Genomic DNA, 21058 nt, shown 5'->3' with positions numbered 1-21058 from the left:
CTGTTTCTGTGGAAAAAACAAAAAACAAAAAACCCAAAAAAACCCCTGGAAGAATGGCAGGGACACACCAAAAAATACAATCCCCACAGAGCTGAGTTTCCAAAACCTCTCAGATTATTATTTCTCTGATTTCAGATAGTTTATCACTATTGGCATTTAATATTCCACTACTGATCTTGCCACAAAATAATTTTTTTTTAAAGTAAAGCAATAACCACAAAGTATGAGTAAAAAACAAAAAAGTCTGTCTTAGAGGCAAAATAAATTTCCTCTGGACTTTCACAGGCTGTCAGGTCCCAAATATCTCCCATTTCCCCATGACATTATTAATGCTGGTCTAGGAACTCTTCCATAGTTTGGGAGCCGTAATTAAAATAACTGAGCTGCTTTTTTCATTTCCGTTTTTTTCTGGCTGTGTTTGTCCACGTTCTTACACACCCAGATTCTCCTCGTTTGTGGCAGCAAACCCTTTACTCTCCATGGTGTTGAGCCCTCCAGCTCCTGAGGGATGTCATGGGACTGGAAGTAGAATTTATGTCAAACTCCCCTGCGAGGGAACGCGCTGCTAAAAGCTGGCTTTGTCTCGTTTGTATTTTTCTTTTTTTTTTTACTAGGCAGTGTTTGGGCTATAGACATGGATAATTCTGCATCTTGAATGCTTTGCATCAAATTGCCACATCAGCACTAAATACCTCCACTTAATTTTTCATTTGGACCCGATGAAACATTTTTTCCCATGGAAGGAAAAGTCTGGTCTTTGTGATCGTGGCACTGCCAGCCCAAGTTACAGTAAAGGTTAATCACAAACAAGAGACAAGTAAAGTAGACAAAGAGCATCATACACTTCACTTTTCAATGGATGTTTTCATAAATGTATGAATAATTTAAATTATCATTGCCGAGTATTTATTCGAGTGTTTCAGGGGAAAAAAATGCCTCCTCTTTTTTTTTTTTTTTTTTTTTTTTTTTTTTCCCTTTTTCCCCTCCTTGATTCTTTTCATTTCTGTCTCATCTCTTTTATGTGCTGCATCGGCTGTTTTCTTGCCATCTGAATCAGTTTTTTGGAACAATGGGATGTATGAGGGCTGAGGGGGCAGTGGAAGAATACAGCCCTTGTTGTACACTCTGTGACTTGACATTGATTAATGAGGGTGCGGACATGGGCAGAATTTGATAGAGAGAGAAGGGGAAATTGGAGGACCTGAGGGCACCAGAAGGAGGAGGGCAAGGAGATGACAGAGAGGAGCAGAAGGATGGCAGTGAGTGCACAGTGGAAGTCACCCCACCCAGGGCTAGGGGTCTGGGATGGGAGAGATGCTTCTGTCCCCTCACAGTCATGGGGACATCTCAGGAGCATCTCCCACCTCTCCAGGGTTATCCTGCACAGCAAGACCCGCTGTGCCAACGTGACCCTTTCTCATTTTGCCCCAAAAATGCCATTTGGAACACGTTCCTCTCTTCTTCCCCTCATTGCTCAGTCTCCACTCTGTTGGTTTAACTCCAAAACGTGAACACACAGAGGTTACAACTCTCCTGCAGGAGCCTAAAACCCTGTGCTGAAACACCTGAAATCCTTGTGGATGCAGGGGAGGGATGGATTGGAGAGAAAAAAGTCTCCTAAATCCTGTTCTTTCAGTTCAATGGCTTTTATTTTCTCATGCGAGTAAGTCAGAAGAAGTGATGCTGGTCAGAAAAAAGTTTGCACACTGATAAGCCAGAGATGTTTCAGGAAAGTTGAAAGTTTGGTGTGGTTCTTAAGTGACTTTTTTACAAAATCCACCTTGCCCCTTCAGAAGTAGAGGCCCAAAATAAGCTTAATCAGTTGGTGAGGTTGTAGAGGAGCAACGTGCTCCTTGCTGGGTGGTTTGGGTTTAACAAAGCCACCAGGTTCTCTTTACTTGTATTAAATAAAAAAAAAAAGTTTGCTGTAAAATAGAAAAACTCAAAAAGAAGAACTGAAACAGGTGAGTGCCATCCTTACGATCCAGTTCCTGAAGTAACCCAGAAAAAGATGCAGAGAAACTTTTTACAACAAAGTGTAGTGACAGGACAAGGGGGGATGGCTTCAAAGTGACAGAGAGTGAGTTTGGATTAGAGATGAGGGAGAAAATCTTCCCTGTGAGGGTGGTGAGGTGCTGGAACATTGAAGTAGTGGCTGAGCCATCCCTGGAAGTGTCCAAAGCCGGGTTGGATGGGGCTTGGAGCACCCTGGGATAGTGGAACCTGTCCCTGCCCATGGCACGGGTGGAACAAGGTGAGTTTTAAGGTCCTTTCAAACCCTTTTAGGTCTTTCCCACCCTGCTCCAGGACTGACTGTGGGTCTGCCCTGCTGCTGGTTTGCAGGGGTGAAGCTCTGGGACACACAGGGTGAGCCACATTTCCCTTTCCAGCATGGGGGGCACACTTTGTGCTGCTTCTGCTCCTGCCAGGTGCACCTGAAGAGCCCTGAACCAGGAACTCTGAGGTCTGGCTGGCAGGACCGGCCCTCTGCAGAAAAGGATCAAAGCTGCTGGCTCAGACAGGTCCCCAAAGTGCTCAAAAGCCACCTGAAAGCTTCACACTGCCCTGTGTGGGGTGTCAGGAGCAGGGGAACCACCACAGATTCTCTGGCAGGGAATTACAGCACGTTTGGGACTCCAGTAAAGACAGGACCTAGGGTAGAGGTTGGAATTATTGCTATTAAAAACATCACTACAATCCTCCAGGTCAGAAATCTTTACAAACCCCACTTTTGATGAAACCTGGAAATGAAGTTGGGCTTTCAGAAATTTCAGGCAGGAGGAGAGAGAGAGAGAGAGAGAGAATCCCCCCAAACCAGCCCATTCTCAGACTCAAATTCAAATTATTTTGCCTCTTTACACTGCCTCAGATAAATTCGATATCTGCCAGCCCATGGACTGTTCATGTGCTAATCCCACTCAGACCCTCATTCAGGGCTGCTCTCTTTTGCATAAAACATTAAATGTTGGTTTGAGGGGACAGTTGTCCCTACCCCCTGTGTGGGATCTCTCCCCACCAGCCTCTGGCCACTCCAACCCTGTCTCATTTTCCCAGAGTGAAAGATGCTGGCTCTGCTGTGTGTGAACATAAAAGGAGCACAGAAAAGTCTCACTGATGAGCACAGAATCTGCTCCCTGTCTCCTCTCTGCCCTGAGCACCACCAGCTTTAATTCCTCACCCAAAGAGCGCCACAAAAACCCCGCTCCTGCCTTAGGCTCACACAACCTGTTTGGGATTTCTGGGTGCAGAGGCAAAAGCAGCGCCCTGTCCCCCAACATCTGGCTGAGAATGAGACCTCAGAGTTTTTCTCTGAGCAGCCTCTTCCCCTTTCTCCCTCCTCTTTGCATCCAAGACAAGCAGCCCAGTGATCACCTGCAATGGCAGCCCCAGAGGGTGACCTGAGCCCTAGAGCTACTGCTGGAACAAATGAGAGAGCTTAACTAGAGCAAGACTGGCATAAAAAGGAAAGGGGAAAAAAGAGAGGAACAAAGATTCCGTCCAATTTGCTCTTTTGGGCATTGTAAAAACTGGCCTGTTTCCCAGTATATCACTCTGCCATTGAATAAGGTCAATTGCAGAGCAGTTCTTCAGTCATCCTGATGGGTTTTCATGAGAAAGTGAATGGAGTGCAAATTAGCCAAAGTCGTCACAAGCTTTTTTACTGTCACTCCAAGCCTGACAGTCCAAAGGAAAATGAGGATTAATAAATCTAACGAACTTTCTCCATTCTCCAAGCCAGGTTAGGAAACTATTTATTGTCTCTCTTTTTTTCTGTGTTTCATCCATTTCGCCTACTGTGGTGAAGCATTTGGAGAAGAAAGGAACAACAGCCGTGTGCACACACACGCTCACACACACCCCCAGAGCTCAGCCCCTCCAGAGCCATGGCCACAGCACAAAATAAAGGCACTGCCAGCAAGAAAATCAAGTTTTTAAAATAACTCTGCCTCGTTCGCACCCTGCGCAGCTTCAGATGAATCCTCGTCATTGCTCCTGTTAATTAATATGTGCTCAGTGTGTTGAACATAAATATTTTATGGGAGAAAGATGGGCTGCTAGAAAAGCTTTAAATTTAACTTTTTGGAGGGCAGAAAATTAGTTTGAAGTTAAAGGAAAGAAGGGCTGCTAGCAAAACTTTAAAATTACCTTTTTGGAGGGCAGAAAATTAGTTTCAAGTTAAAGGATTAGTTTCAAAAGTTTTTTGACAATTGTATCCACATGTAAAATGGATTTTAGGGCAGCTTCAGTAATTGTTTTTTTTTCAGTAGCTACTGAAAGGGCACAGATCTTTCCTAATTTATAAAAAATTAATTTGTATTTGAGTGGCTTTTAAAACTTGCTTAACTTAGAGAACTGCCTGAAGCATTCCCAGAGAACAGGAAATCGCAGAGAAGGGATGCAAAGGCCTCTAGGAACAATTTAGGGTTTTTTGGGTTGGAAGTTTAAGTCTGTGTGTCTATTTCTGCAGATATTTATGGACTTAAATCAGAATAATGAAAATCTGTCCAAGTTCACAGCTGGACAACACGTTACCCATGTAACTCCTATACACTGGGATTCCTACATAATTTTCCTTCAACATCTCCAAAGTCCTTAAAAACTTCCCTGAACAAGGCCCTGTGCTGCCTGAAAATAAATGTTTGACCTGTCAGAATTCTTGTTTTCAGCCCCAATTAAAGCCATTTCCCATTTGCAGTAAAACAGGTGGAGAAAAGGAGACAAAGGGATCAATCCCTTGCTCCTGTCCTTGGAATAAATGCCAGAGAGGAGACCAGCCCAAATTGCAGGTTTCTACTGTAATTTCAGCTAAAAGTGATCAACCCCCCCTGATTTCTGAGGATTGGGAGTACAGTAATGGTGGGAGCAAGCAAAATGCACAATATACAAAATTTGGCACCTGGATCCTCATTAAAAGCCCCCCTAATATCGTGAATGAGGACAAAGATGGTGAGGGGACATTGAACTGCTCACACAAAACCAACCAGGGCTTTTTAAAACTAAAATGCTGAACTTCAACACTGGCTACAGCCAAAAATGATCCCATTTTCTCTCTTTCTTCCATGAAAACTTATTTCAAATCGTGCTTCATGTTGGTGCTGACAATGAGTTATTCCTGTCCCAGCAAAATCTCCTAAAATTCCTTCATTGATAACCAGGAAAAAGTTCAATAGACAAAACACAAGGTTTTACTCAGGAAAAAAAAAATCTCTTAATTTCTTCCATCTTTCTTCAGCACAATAAAAATCATAGCATAAAAATAATCATTAAATACCTGTTGGGTATTTAATTCTGCAGTGGGTGACGAGCCAACTCCAAGAGCTTGTTTCAACATTTTGTTTTCAGCTCTTCTGTGGAGACACTCACCAGAATAAATTCCACCTGAGGAAGCTCATGCCCCTGTCTGAGTAACTGAAGAAAAATTGTTGAGCATTCAGAGCAATCTGGGCTTTGTTGAGATTTCCCTTCTCCTACTTTTACAGTCGCTTGTCATTCTGTTTAATAAGAGAGAAAACTTTCCTGACCAGCTAAATTAGGCCATTCAAGACGTTAAGGAAAACACACATACCCTGAAGTAAAGGTAAAATTATGCCGCAATCATCAAATCAGCCTTCTCTTCTTTATCCCATCTGTATATTCTCCTTGGAAAAGCAGGAGCAGGGGCTCCACGAGCAGCACAGCCCTACCTGCCTGCCACTGCAATTGCTGGTATTTTAATCTCATCAAAGAATCTGAGTTTTTCTTCCTGCTGTTTTGACTTTGCTGTCTCTTAGCCCTGTCACATTCACTAGTTTTGAATAAGTGCAGAACTTGCATTTACAGAATTTGCAATCTGCGAGATTGTTTAAGTGATTTATCAAATACTTTGATTGAACACTTATTGCTGCTCCAGTTCTGAATCTCATTTAAATTGACTGGGCTTGACATAAGCCTTTGGAGTGAACACAGGAGTGAGTCCAGGCTCTGGAAGGTTCAGCAAGAGGGGGAAAAGTTCCACCTCCAGCCCCAGCACTTCTGGAATTATACCCTGATAAAATCAGTGCTCTCCATTCCTTATTAAGCATTTTATGTCTGAGAAAACCACAGTCAGATGGACTTTATCTTATTTCTTATAATTTATATAATATATAGAAATATTATATATTTATAATTCTTATAATTCTATAATCTTTAATATACATAATATACATAATATATATAATTCTTATAATTTTATATATAAATGTAAATATTATATATATAAATATATATAATAATATATAAATGTTATCTATTTATAATTCTTATTTCTTCTATTCTTCTTATCTTATCTTGTTGTTAAGCTTATTCAGAAAACACAGAGGAGCCCCCCAGGGTTCTAAACCAGAAAATTTGTATTTTTCTCTCAGTGGAGATGAAGGGCCCAGTCCTTTGGCAGACTCTGCTCAGCCACAAGCACATCACTTAAGTCCAAGTTAAAATCACTTTGCACTCACACACAACCCTCAGACCAAAGAAAGGGTGCAAGTTCTGAAATACCTAAAAAATCGAAAAAATTGTGATTTTTTTGGTCATCAAATGGATGAAAAATTGTGATTTTATTGGTCATCAAATGGATAATGCATCTCTGAGGGATGCTAAGCAAATTTGGGGCAAATGGATTTGAAGGTCTACAGAGACAACACCCAAAGGGAAGCAGCAAAACTCTTCCAAATTAGAACTCAGACACCACTGGAAGGCATGGAGCACCACTCCTTCTCCATGGAGGCATTTCAATTCAACTATTTGTGTATTAAATTCATGCAATTCCCTTTCCCCCCCTAGATTTATGTAGAACAAACTCAGTCGCCAAGACCATGTGCTGCCTGCCACATCCCTTTCCATGGAAAAACCACTTAGAAACAAAAGTCAGCCACGATTAAAAGCACAGGATTTGGGATAAATCACAAATTTCACAGAGAGGAGGGCCAGGGGCAGGGTGGATCACCTGGGAGCTGATCAGGTACAGTGCTCACTGTGAGTAACAAGCAGAGGTAGAAGCAATGAAGAGGATTTATTTCAGCCCATCAGGGATTAAATGAAATTCTCCTGCAGCACAAGGGTCCCGAGGCTTTCTTGCTAAATCTGTTGTCTTTCAGGCTCATGGCATTTTCAATGCTTCCTCCAAACTCATGTGGGATAATGCACTCCCCAAAAAGTAGGCTCTAGGTATGCACATTCTTAAAATCAACCACTCAACACGCATCCAAATAAAAGTGAGCTTTCCTCCCCATTTTCCCCAAGAAAGGAAGCTCAGAGCCCTTTTATGCATTGTGAATGGCCCACCTAATTTAGACTGAATTATACCCTAACCTTCATTTCCCCTTTACTTCTTTGCTCCATTCAGCAGTTTCTGACTTCAGCTAATTCACTAACAATCCCAGCTGGTCCTTCCCAGCTCCCAGTTCTTTAGCACATTGTCCAAGGAAACTATGTGCTCCCATCTACACTGGTATTCCACTCTCCAATTAACCTACTGCTGAGAGGCTTTACCCCTTTCCACCATCCATTCCTCTGCACAGACTATTTTTTTTTTTTAACCTTTTATTTCTTGAATTAAAGCGCAGGAGATCCCTTCCAGGTGAGAAGGTGTTAAATTTATTTGCTGAAGGTTACTCAGGAAGACACGACCCAGAGTGGGGGTGAGAGCCCTGAAAGAAAACCCTGCTTGATCTCCAGCTCTTTTCAAAGCTGAGTGTTAAGGAACAGATGTTAAAGGTAGAAGTAAACAAATAACAAAAGAATTTGCTCTGTGACAGGCGTGTGCTTGTTCTGAGCACTGAAGCCTGGCAGAGGAGCCAGCTCAGCCAGAGGTGTGCCTGGGGTTTCATCCACACACAGATGGCACTGCTGGAGACACAGGCATGGATTTGTGTTCTCCTGCTTTAAAATAATCAATTGAATTTTTTATCTCACAGCTCTAACTTTGGTGGCAGCAGAGGGAAGGCCTGTGGGCCTGTAGGCCTCACTCTGTGGGCAAGAGAGAAACCTTGATCCACATTACAGATCTATTTCACTGATTATCTCCTCTATAAATACATATTTATATATATTTTTATATATTTCTATTTTTCAGTTTTGTCTGATCAGGAACAGAGATGATCCCAATCATTTGGGTGCCTGCACTAATAGAACAAACCAGCCAGAAATTGTTCTGCCATTCTGAGATTTTGGATAAAACTCAGCCTTGATCCACATTACAGATCTATTTCACTGATTATCTCCTCTATAAATACATATTTATATATATTTTTATATATTTCTATTTTTCAGTTTTGTCTGATCAGGAACAGAGATGATCCCAATCATTTGGGTGCCTGGTCACACTTGCAACAATAGGACAAACCAGCCAGAAACTGTTCTGGAATTTTGGGATTTTGGATAAAACTCAGCCTTGATCCACATTGCACACCTATTTCACTGATTACCTTATAAATTTTTATACATTTATATATATATTTTTCTATTTCTATTTTTTAGTTTTGTCAGATGGGGAGCAGAGATTAGCCCAATCGTTTGGGTACCTGATCACATTTGCACTAATAGAACAAACCAGCCAGAAATTGTTCTGCCATTTTGGGATAAAGCCAAGGCTTCAACATCTTGGAGTCCCCTACCCAACAACATTTTACACCCAGAATTCCCACAACAAATGTTAATAAATCTGGATTCAGGCTGGAGCCTTGTCACTCTAACAAGTGAGGGTCTGCATATCACCCCTGCTGATAAAAAGTGTCCCCCTTTTCACCAAAACCCTTATGGTTATCCCAAAAACTCCTTCCTTATGTAGATTAAGACCACATTTTAGAAGATCTGAACTTCCAAGTTTGCTTCCTGAAATCCATTTAACATTTCCCTCTCTCCCACCATGCCAAGTGCCTTCTTTGTTGGTAAATGGCCTGGATCTCATCATTGACAATATCCCAGATAAAACAAAGACAGGGAAAAACATAATTACTGGCTATTAAACACAAAACTCCTCCAATTCCTCCTTTTCTTGTACATTTGCTTAGGAGCAAGTGAGCATAACCACAGCCCCGTGCTCAGAAAGTGGGGCTGGGAATCAGGCAGTGAGAAAGTCAATATGGAGCAGCGTGTCCATTTGTTTTGATTTATCTCACTAACTTCAATTGACAGTTAATTCATCAGAGGAGGAAAATGCCAGTCTAGTGAAAACACAACTGGTGAAGGAGAGAGAACCAAGTGGAAAACACAGAGTGTGGATAATACAGGTAATAAATTAAAGGATACAGTATCAGTATTTTATCATTCCCATTCTGGATTTGCTATATCCCAACTCTTGCCAATTACAATTTATAGTGAGCAGTAAATTTACACTGATTTATTTCACACACACACACACACCCTTTGCAAAATGAGGTGACTTTGGAAAACAGGAAAAGACAGGGAAAGGAGTCACTTTGGCTCAAATTCCCAAATCTGAAAGTTCCAGCAGCAACAACAAACCCTTGTAACAAACCACAGGCGAGATGAGAATTTACACTGAGAACGTTGGCCTGGATCTAAAATTCACAGAAATATTGAAGGGTTGAAAATGGGATTTGCACCAGTGACACCAGTGCAGGGGGTGGGGATGCACTGGGAGCCTCACAGGGCTGGGTATCCCCCCTGACCCAGGGAAAAGCTCCAGGTATTCCCTGGTTTATCCCCCTGACCCCACAGCTCCTCCCTTGGAGCCTTTTCTTACCACCCGGCAACATTTTATTTCTCCCTGCTCAGGGGATTTTCTCCTTCAATGCCCCTCTGTCCCAAAGGATGTTTTTCAGGTTGGTCTTTGCTTGACTTTAGGACAACATCAGTGACAATAAAAGCTGGAGATGGGATTTGGGGAGGCTGGGAGAGCCTGACCCAGAGCCATCAGGTAAGAGCCATCAGAACATCCCTGCTGGGATCAATGGATGAATTTATTTTACTCATACCACCCCCATCCTCTCTGAACCTCCTGATCTCCTGTGTTCTGGAATTCACCTTTCCCTACAAAAAGCAGAATTTGCTTCTACTCAATTTAAACACTTTTCCCAGTTGTTTCAGTAAATGCTCCTCTACAAGGATCCTGCTTGTATTTAGACAACAATCCCAGTCTGAAGTTCAGCCTTGCACTGACACAACTTGGATTATTCTTCCCTGCATATTCCAAATTAAATCCTAAATATTCGAAAATGAACCTTGTGTATATTTGAATGGAAGTTAACCTGTGATTTTTTGTCCCATTCACTGAGTTTTGCAGGGCACCATCCCTGATGCTGAACTTCCATCAGAAGTGCTGCTCCTCCACTCAGCAGCAAACCCAATTTCTGCTCCAAAGAGCACAGACAGCTCAACAAGGAGCTGAACTTTCTGCCTTTTTATTTTCCCTTAAATCACCTTCTATGCTTATTAAACCCCAAGCATAGCTGCAGGAAACTAGAAGAAATTAAGCTTCTTTCTCTCCATTTCCCAAGAAAATCAAGAGCAAAAAAACATCTGTCCTGGTCGAAGCATCTGCATTTTGCCTCCACAACTCTCCAGAAAGGCACCATCTCCATCTCCCTGCCACACTGCTGAAATTCATTTTGGAGATGATAAAACCATTTAGGAATGGTAAAAGATTCTTCACTTCTGAAGGTGGGAGAGTCCATAAATCAAGGTTTGGGACAATGGTTCAGAATGGCTGCCCTCACTTTTGGTTTCAGCACGAGTAAACTTGGTGTAATTACCAACAGTGCAGCATTTTGAATTGTTGAGTTAAAGAAGGGATTAAACACAACCACCAAAACCCAGATTGCATCAACTCTGAAAATCCTACACCTTCTATATTACTGGTTAAAAGCTGCAAAGACACCAAATTGGGGTAGGAGACAGGAGAGAAAAACCAACTTTCACCCAAATGCCTAAATTAAATCACAAGTCTCGCAAAGGTTTAGAGAAATCTGGGGCACTGAACTGGGGGGTTATTGCTAAGAAAGGAAAATACCAACTATTGGAAAATAATAAATATTATTATAAGGAAAATACCAATTATTATAATTATTATTGTAGGATTTATTAGTATGTGTGGTCTCATAGGCCCAAATGCCAGGCTGGTCCAGTGAACTCCTTAAAATACCTAAAAATTAAATATACTGCTTTATTATATAGGTGCACAGTTTTTTACTGTACAGGTATAACTCCTTAAAACACCTAAAAATTAGATACACTGTTTTATTATATAGGTGCACAATTTTATACCATACAGGTATAACTCCTTAAAACACCTAAAAATTAGATACACTGTTTTATTATATAGGTGCACAATTTTATACCATACAGGTATAACTCCTTAAAATACCTCAAAATTCAATATATTGTTTTATTATATAGGTACACAATTTTATACTGTACAGGTATAACTCCTTGAAATACCTAAAAATTCAATATACTGGTTTATTATATAGGTACACGATTTTATATTAAACAGATATAACTCCTTAAAATATCTTACAATTTTAAAATAATTCTAAAATGTTGATCTTTTATCTGCACCCATTTCTAAACACCCTGTGGCTGATGTTCAGCATCACCTGAGAGTGCAACACCCATTTCTCAAGCTGGTCCCACAGCACATTTGCACTTACTGCTGCCATACCCTCACCTGCAGCACTTTCCTTGCTTTCCAGCAAAATGTTTGGAAACCTTTGGAATCATTCCAAAATGTTCTGATACACCAAAAAAAAAAAAAAAAAATCAAAAAAAAAAGCTGGAGGTGCAAGCTCTGCTCCTTTTAGATGGGGATGTTTCCGCTCCCTGGCTGGACCCTGCAGTTCCACCAGGGCACAAGGCACCACCACAGCCCCAGGACAACCAAAATCCCTGGGTTTGCACCAAATCCTCCCCCTGCAAAGAGTTTTTATTTCCTCCAAGGAATGAAACGCCATGACCTGAGTTTGATGGAGAAGGATTTCCCCCACTCAGCTGAGCAGGCTGTGATTGAACAGTAAAGTTTCCAAGCTGTTAAAGAACCTTTTCCTTCATCACATAAAAGATGGAGGAAGCTGAAAGGTGTAAGCAGGAAAGCAGAATCTGTGTTTTATGGTGTTTAGGGGTGGAACTATCCAATCCCACTAAAGCTGCCAGGAAATTCACCCCAACTACAGCTGTCAACTCTCCTCTCCTTCAAGAGACAAATATTTATTCCCCTCCTCACAGCAATTCCTTTAGACTGTGGCTGTTGTCAGCTACAGGAGAATCATGGCTTTGCTGTTGGGATCTTTGACATTTGTCAAGTTCACTTCAAAAAATTTCCCCTGTTGCAGCATTAAAATCGTAAAATAAAATTCATCAAAATAAAAGTTTTGCTGCTCTGCTGCGCCAAAACCATTTGGATGTAGCCCAGTTTTTGAAACTTGCTTTGAATCAATAAATTGGATTTAAATTTGCCACTTCTGAAGGAGCTGAGCCTGTCTGAGGACAGACAGAGCCCTTGGGAAGGACTGGGGATGCTGCTCAGTCCTGCTGCCCTCTGCCTCTGGGACAGGAGGTTTATCCAGCTCCTCACATCACTCTTCTTTTCCAAACATTTGGCTGTGGTGGCTCCCCCCTCCTCCTCTTCCCTTCCCCTTGCTCCAAGTTGAAGGCAGTTCAGCACTTACGGTCATTTACAGCTTACATCCCAGCAAATCCAGAAGGTGTCTGATGAAAAAGAGGGACTAGCCAAGCATCTTAATCCCCCTGTTCATTCATGCTCTCTGTAATGTTCTTTCAGGCCTCTGCTGAGAGAGACTAGGCTGAAATGAAGGCTGATAAATTAGTCTGGAGGGAAACAAGGCAGATTCTGCTTGTAAAAGGTCATTCCAACTTTGTTCTGGGTGAGGGTTTATCTTGACTGCAGCTGCGACAGACAATGGCCGGGGCCTAAACGGCAGAAATCCAAGCTCTGCTCACGAAATTACTGTGCTGATAAGGGAGAATGGGCTTCAGGGAGATCTAAATGGGAAAAGGGAGGTGGGGGACAAGGGTGAGCTGGAGGTATTTTTGAGCAGGATGGAGCAGGGATGGCACAATGAGATGTACGATTAAAGCAGGGCGCTGTCCCAGTGGGAAGGAGAAGAGACACAGGGGGGAAAAAGCTCTTGTGTGTGCTGAGGGAAAGGTTTCAGTGCTATCCTGCCATGGAGGGGCTGAACCTGGAGCACACAGGTTATAAAACACACCTGTGGAAACCCAGAGCACTGGGAATATTTCTGTGTCTGCTCTGGGGTGCCCTGACCCCCAGGGCAGCACTGACTTTGACCCTCATCCATGGAGAAAGTTTCCTAAACTCCAGAATAGACTACAATCCACAAAAGTGTGAAATAGATTATAGAGAGTAGTGTAGGTGTGTCACTTGGTGAGAAATCGAGGTTTTGGGGTTTTTAGTGTGTTGTGGATGGGAGCAAGATGTAGGGCACAGGGTGTTGTCCTGGGTTTCTTCTTCATGCTTCTTCTTCCTTCATCTTCTCCATGGGTTTGGGTGGCATTTTATACTTGGGCAGAAAAGTCTGCATTGCAGCTCTGTGGGATCAGTTATTGGGTTAAAAGGGAAAATAATCCAGGTGTCAGCTCTTAATTGGACAGTTCAGTCTTAAAAGCCCTTGTACCAAGAGACTGTTGGCCATTTTGTGCCTTCTAATGAAAAGCTGCCCGACTCACAGCAGTGAGACTGTTTGACTGATAAGAAATAATAAATACTTGAGTCCAAACATGAACTGCTGTCTCAAGTGCCTTCAATCCAGACCCAAAAAGACCCACAACTGGTACCACCACACACCAGACACAGAGGTGGCTCTGGAAGGTCAGGGCTGAACCCTTCAGGGTCCAGGCATCACTTCCAGGACATGCAGGGATTCATTTCCCCAGCACCACGAGGCCAAGAGCAGCCAAAATAAACCCCAGCAAGGAGAAAGCAGGAGCAGGACACTGCGTGAGGACACTCCTCAGTGGAAAACTCTGTTTTCTTTAATAACTTTTTGCGCTGGGCAAAGTAATTCACACAACGTTTTACTCGGGAAAATTCGCTGTTGGCGCTACTTGCATTGCACAGATTGAGGTAAAGAGATGGAATTTAGAATTTTAAGACTTTAGGATTGACCAGGAGCTCAGATGGGGTTTACTGAAGGGTTTGATGACCCTGTGTGGGCCCTCAGTGCCCCAATCCCACATGAACATCTCTGAGCAATGAGGAGCATGAGGCTGATTCCCAAAAAACCTCCTGAGCTGCCTGCTACCAGCAGCCTGCAAACCCCAAAATGAGTTCTTTAGCATTGCTCCCACCTTCCCAAAATGCCTCTGAGGGAGTCCCCAGGGCGCTGCCTCTTTCAGAACCCATGTATATTTATGGTTTCCCTTACTGATCATCTCCTTTACAAAACCCCACTGCGTTCCAGGCTCCAGCAGCCAGGCTTTGCTGGCAGAGGACAAAACCCAGGTTGGGTTTCTCTGTAGGTTAAAATTCCAGTGCCCTGAATTCTGCAGGGCTTTTGACAATGAAAAAAATAAAAAGCTATTTTTCAAACCACTGCGGTCACCACTGAGCCGTTCATGGGATTTTTCTTTTTCTTTCTCCTTTTTGAACGTGTGGCTGATAAAATATTGCTTCAGGAGCTGGCATTCAGGGATGGCTCTCAAAGACGAAAGGAAAATATTTATTTCCTTTTTCTGCTTGTGAATCAGAATGTTCTATTTAAAGAAAGTGCCCTCTGCCGGATTGCTCATGAGTTATTACCCCTTATGGAAATAAAGGAGAAATATCAGGAGGTATTCTTAGTCATTCCCTTCCCCTGTCTCTTCTTTCTTTCCCTTAATTCCTTATATACCCATGTTTTAGCCAATGCCTAAGATAGAGCAACTTATCTTGGCATTCTTGGGCCTAAAAAAGGCTTTACTCTCTTAACCCTGGCACTGAAGCATTTGGGGAAATGTCAAAAAACGGGACAAATTTCGGTTGTTTCACTTGGATGCCATAAGGTGCATTCTTCACTTCTATCCAGAAATTATCAAATTAAAACCCCCCCAAAAGGTGGAGCTGTAGAAAATGGGGATTGTCCTGTGATTCCATCAACTCCTTCCTCTCAATCCCAAGCCAGTCCTTGCTCCTCCTGGCACGGTTTTAATTCCAATCTTAGGAAACAGCCCAACAATCCCCAGCACCTGGATCTGACCTTCCTCTTCCTCGTGGTGTCCCCTGACACCAGAACAAAGCAGGGAAAATAAGAATATAAGAAAATAAGATCCTGCAGGGAAAATAAAAATATTGGTGCTCTCCCAGAGCTGCTTCCTTAGGGAGGGGATGGAACTGAGCATGCACAAAGCTGAGCAACTTCCTCAGCCCAAAAAAACTAATTAAAAAATGTAAATATTTAAAATAATTAAAACTTACAGAATAAAAATGAAATCTTTACAATATTTAGAGGTCAAGGATTTATTTTTCTTCCTTGAGATTAATTTTGTTTTCACTTCAGCTGTGAGTTTTGGTCCAAAGCAAAAGTTTCTCTGCAGTTTTGTATTCACGTGTATAAAAATTCTAACTCTTAGCAACGATTGAGGGCAGTCTGAGGGTTCTTTGGCATTCTGTTCTCTTCATGAACCCTGAGATTCTTTCATTTTCAGACTGATTCCAGCCTGGAGATCTGGGAAATTGGAATCACTCTGAAAATGAAAGAATCTCTGGGTTCATGAAGAGAACAGAATGCCAGAACACCGTGCAACTGCCTGGCTAAGAGCATCCCCAGTTAGAATTTTATATACATGTGGATATAAAACTGCAGAGAAACTTTTGCCTCAGACCAAAACTCGGAGCTTAAGTGAAAAAAAAAAATTAATCTCAAGGAAGAAAAACAAGTCCCTGACCTCTAAATATTGTAAAGATTGTAAATAATTTTAATTATTTTGAATATTTAAGTTCTTTATGAGATTTTTGGGCTGGAAGAGGTTGCTCAGCTTTGTTTGCTCAGTTCCATCCCCTTCCTAAGGAGCAGCTCTGGGAGAGCATCAAGATTTCATGGGAGATGTTGAATTGCACAGAATTCCTCAGCAATTTCCCTGCCAGAGCAGGATGAGGGTTGGAAAAGAGCAATTCAGGAACTCCTTTTCCCCGAGGGAGAGAAGCTGCTGCAATAACATCATTCCCCAGGCCAAGGGAAGGCAGAAGAGGGGAAAATGAATGAATCAGGGCAGGAAAAGGAGCAGGAAATGTCATCACATCCTCCCAGGTGAGAGCCCAGGAGACACGAGGAGCTCTGGGGATTTCTTTGCTCATTTAAAGGGCTCACTCTCCTTTCAGCATCTCTGGCTCAGGCAGGATGGACAAGAACTCACAGCTTCAGCTGGGTCAGCTTCTAAAGGGAAATGAAGGAATCCCTGGCTGATCTGACAAAACCATGACAAAACCATGACAAAACCATCACACTTCATGCAGTGCTTAAAAGCCTGTTTTTAATATTTTAAAGATAATTTTAAAATATATTTTAATTTTGAATGTATCTTAAACATTTAAATATTTTGTTTTATATTTATTGCATACAAGGAAATGCAGTATAATTCTCCTCCCAGCATTTAAGGCCAGTCACACAAAGTAGATTTCCCTTGGAATTTTGAGGTATTTTTAAAAAGCAGAGAAAATAAAAAGACCCCCTGCTAAAAATTTAAATTTTGCAGGAATTGGGAGGTTGGACAGCTGTGAATTAGTGACATTTTAAAGTGTGTTCAAAACCCCCCAGCAGTTTTCCCTGGCCCAGATGTGGAGCCAGAGCTCTGCTGCATCCCCAGCTGCTGACTCCTATTTTTCCCCAATTATTTGTCTTCCATGGGACAGGCTCTACCTTTCCCCCTTCAAGTAGGAAATGAAAACATTTAATTTTTCCATGTAAAGGAGCAGCCTGGCTCTGACACTTCAGCTGAGAGAAGCCTTTGTGCTTCAGCAAATAACCTCTCTCAAAACATAAATTAAATATAAATTAAAACATAAATTAAAACAAACTGCATTTAAATATATATTAAAACAAACTGCATTTATCAGTGGTGTTAATCCTGTGAAGCAAACTGAGCTAAAATCATGACTCCTACAATCCAGGTGCTAAATCTCCCCCCAGGATGAGATCCCCGTTCTCCTCTCAATTAGGAAAATTAACAGCGCCGTGATAAATACCATTATTTATCCAAAGCGATGGAAATCGTGATGTAATTATTTTATTTTCATTTTCCTCAGCTCCCAGAGGCCATAAAGCACAAAAATGCCCCTGATTTATTCAGGGTGCTGGCAGTGCTGTGCTCGGTGTCAGCGGGCAGGAGGGCAATGGGAGCAGGAGAAATGCAATCAGGTCACACTCAATAATCACAGGGCTTTTAGGTGGTGTCTTTCAAGGCACACACACACAAAAAGAAAAGAAAAAGGTGAAATGACACCATCAGCAGTGTCAGGGAATGAGGGAAAGCACCCAACAGGTCCTGCACTGAATCATCCCTGGGAGGGGCTGGGGGCCAGGGTTGACACATCTTATTTTTATGAGATGGGAGTGAATCACTCGCTGCCATCCCGTGTCCAAAAAAGCCCTTGAATGATAGGTGTGGTTTAATGCAAAGAATATTTTTTAAAACATATCCCACAAAGCAAAGCAGATACGAGGCTGTGGTGCAGATAAGGCAGGACACGTGTTCAAACCATCAGCACCCAGCCCTCCTCTCTGCCTGAAAGGAAAAACACCAATAATAAAGATAATTACGCAGCTTTTTTCAAGGTATGGCAGATAAAACACAGCATTCTGCACTGCCATGGATATTTTGGGCTATTAATGAGTGAAACTGGAAATTTCAGCAAGTAACACCAAGTTACACCTGCGAGGAGTTCAGATAGAAACAAACACAAAATTAATTTCCTGAGGACTTTGAGGTACAATTTGCTGCCTTTTTTTTATTTTCACAAATCTTTCCTTACTGGAGTTTGAAAAGAGAAAGCTCTTTCTGCAGTGGTAATCCTTGGGCAGAAGAGAAAGATCCACTCTCACATCAAAGCCCTCAGTGGCACATTTTCCATGCCCCAAAATGTTGTTTTTATTTTTTTTTTTATGCAGAAATCAGAAGGAACAGACATTAATTATGAAGCATGTCCTGTATGACAAGAAAATTTTTCTAGCAAAATTAAGATGGTGCTGAGGAATGATCACTTTGCAGCCAATTCCACTTCCAGTGAACTCCCAGTTTAGTCAAAGCCTGACACTAAATTTCCTGTGATGAAGGGCAAAGACTTCTTGTGCCAAAGGCAGAAGCACTTTTCAAATTAAGGAGCTGATGACTCCTAAAAACAAACAAACAAATAAAAAGACCAAGTTTTCGGAGTTTGGGGAGTGAGGTGTGCACAAAAGTGGGATTATCAAGACTATAAACTACAGGAAATGAATTGAGAAATATGAATAGAGAAGAGGTTGAGGTGTGAAGAACAGGTATCATTCCTGAAATAAATTTCTAATATGAGAGGCAATTCAAACAGAATATATTCTAATTGGCCGTAACAAGGAGTTGTGTGGAAATCTTACACCAGCATTCAACCCACAAGTCACTGTATGCCAAAAATACAAATTCCAGAGAAATACTGACCAAAAAACCCAGTGTTGAACTGCAGAAGGAGCATTCCTTGTGAACTTAAAAATCTCAGATGTGTTGAGTTTATTACCACCAAAAGAAACAGCACATGGAAGCAAAAGCCAACAAGTTCCTGGGTGACAATAAGCTCTTCCCCTTTCCTTTTTTTCCCAGCCATTGCTCATGTCCTGCCTGTTTCAATTTTAGGAGCAGAGGATGCAAACACATCCCAAGTTCCCATTTCCCAATTTGCCATCAAGTAGAGCTGCTTAGAACATCCCAAATTCCCAATTTGCCATCAGACAGAGCTGCTTAGAACATCCCAAATTCCCAATTTGCCATCAGGTAGAGCTGCCTAGAACATCCCAAGGTCCCATTTCCCATTTTGCCATCAGGCAGAGCTGCCTAGAACATCCCAAATTCCCAATTTGCCATCAGGCAGAGGTGCTTAGAACATCTCAGGGCTTTTCCCAATTTGCCATCAGGTAGAGCTGCCTAGAACATCCCAAATTCCCATTTCCCAATTTGCCATCAGGTAGAGCTGCCCAGAACATCCCAAGTTCCCAAATTCCAATTTGCCATCAGGTAGAGCTGCTTAGAACTTCTCAGGGCTTTCCCATTTCCCAATTTGCCATCTGATAGGGCTGCCATGAACACCCCAAATTCCCAACCTGCCATCAGGTAGAGCTGAGCAGACAGAGTTTATTCCATGAATTCCTGTCCAGCACATGAAGGGATTAATGGATGTTAATCCCAAATGAAATTCTGAAGGAATTTCTGGAAACAGAGCCCTGAAATGTCCTCAAACACCCTGGGGAATGGGAAAATTCAAGAGGTTTCTGCAAGGACAAGCAGAGAGTGTTGGGGTGGGTTTGGGGACACCTGAGGGAGGACAAAGCCCTTCCTTTGAGGTGTGAAATGTCCCTGCCACAACAGGGGACAAAGGAACACTGCTGGAACAGGAGAAGTGCCCAGAGAGGGAAAGTTTGCTCAATTACACTACAAAAACAAACAGTATCACAAAGTCAACGGGGATTGATAAATGCAGCTCCTATCAGAGCAGCCAGAGCGGTGGGGATGTGAGGAACCTTTCTGAAAATCATGAGTGCAAATAGCAACTTTTATCAGAATTATGAAATGCAAGGACAGTGTTTTGCCAAGGTCAGAGAAAAAAAGGTTTGCACTGTTCGACTCCTGCCAGCCAATGAGGATTGCAGTTTGCTCCTAAAAATCAGCCTTTAAACAAAATAACAAACAAAGATATCCATTGAAACAACAAATGCCACCTATCAGTAACTGGGTGAAAAAAAAAGAGGATTCATCTTTCACATTGCAGCCTACAAATAATTAATTTGGCATATTCCTAGAGGAAAATTATCCTTATTTTCAGAGACAATCAATACCTTCCTCAGGAATCTCGAGCTCCTCACACCTACAGTCCCCCTGAACCAGGCCATGTATTGCCAGTGAAATAAAAGGGATTTTCCCCCCCAAAACCTTCACTTTTTGATGCTCCAATCAAATATCATGCAATGATATTCACAATAGAAACCAATACCAAGAGGAATTTCCGAGGAATGTCATTGGAGGGGAGAGGGGATCAAAACTCAGCTGAATTCTCCTCCTTTTCCTGCACTAGGATAGAAGGAAAAGGAAACTCTCCACTCAGTCATTCAACCAAACTCTGATTTTAGCTCTTCAGACACTTCCTACTGCACAGCAACAAAACACAATTGAGTTTTGTTGTTAAAACAGGAGGGTTTTTTCTGTTTCCTGCACTTCAGACACATTGAAAAAGTCAACAAAACAAAAACATTTGGACCTGCTTCTCTGGGCTTCACTGGGTCTCGCTGCTTTTTGACTTCACAATCAAGAGTGCAAATATAATCAGAGAAAATGAAAACTGTTAATGCTTCAGCCTGGCCTTTCTGACATCAGTTTCTAAGAAAACAGGGTTCTGTCACTGCACTGGTGCCTTCTCCTGGGAAAACCTTACATTTCCAGCCCTCAGCTGCTTCCCAGCCTGTAAATCCTCCAGGGTTTTGTGAACCAGCTCACCCCAGCAGTGGCTGATGGGGGAAACGGGGCAAGGGACTGCTCCACCCAGGGAAAAAAATGAGGGAAAATTCAGCTCCCGCTTTTTGGGATAAGCTTCGCCTATCCTACAGCAAAATCCTGCCAGGAAACCTCTCTGCCCCCACTGCCCCAGACACAGCCTCAGGACAAGAGCCAGCAGCTCCCATGGCAGCAGGGGATGGAATGCTGGGATGGAGGAGAGAGAAGGAATTATATACATTGGGATAGGACTGTGAGCCCAGAGCAGAAATCCCAAGATACACTTCACTGTTAATGAATATTCCAGGATAATTACGGATCTAGATATTCTCTAATCAAGAGTAGAAGAGCTAAGATGATTTCTGGGACAAGCCCAGAAAAGCAGGGAGAAAGATAA

General features: G+C 42.2%; 1 protein-coding gene across 2 annotated transcripts in view; it reads right to left on the bottom strand.

Annotated features, from left to right (window-relative positions):
- PRDM16 (PR/SET domain 16) overlaps positions 1 to 21058 on the bottom strand; it is a 306908-nt gene that overhangs the window by 173667 nt on the left and 112183 nt on the right. The gene's annotated exons all lie outside the window — the stretch shown is intronic.

This window comes from Geospiza fortis, unplaced genomic scaffold (genome assembly GCF_000277835.1).
Source record: "Geospiza fortis unplaced genomic scaffold, GeoFor_1.0 scaffold37, whole genome shotgun sequence".
Lineage (NCBI taxonomy): Eukaryota > Metazoa > Chordata > Aves > Passeriformes > Thraupidae > Geospiza > Geospiza fortis.
Note: the sequence above shows the minus strand (reverse complement) of the source record. Positions and strands in the feature narration are given on the sequence as shown.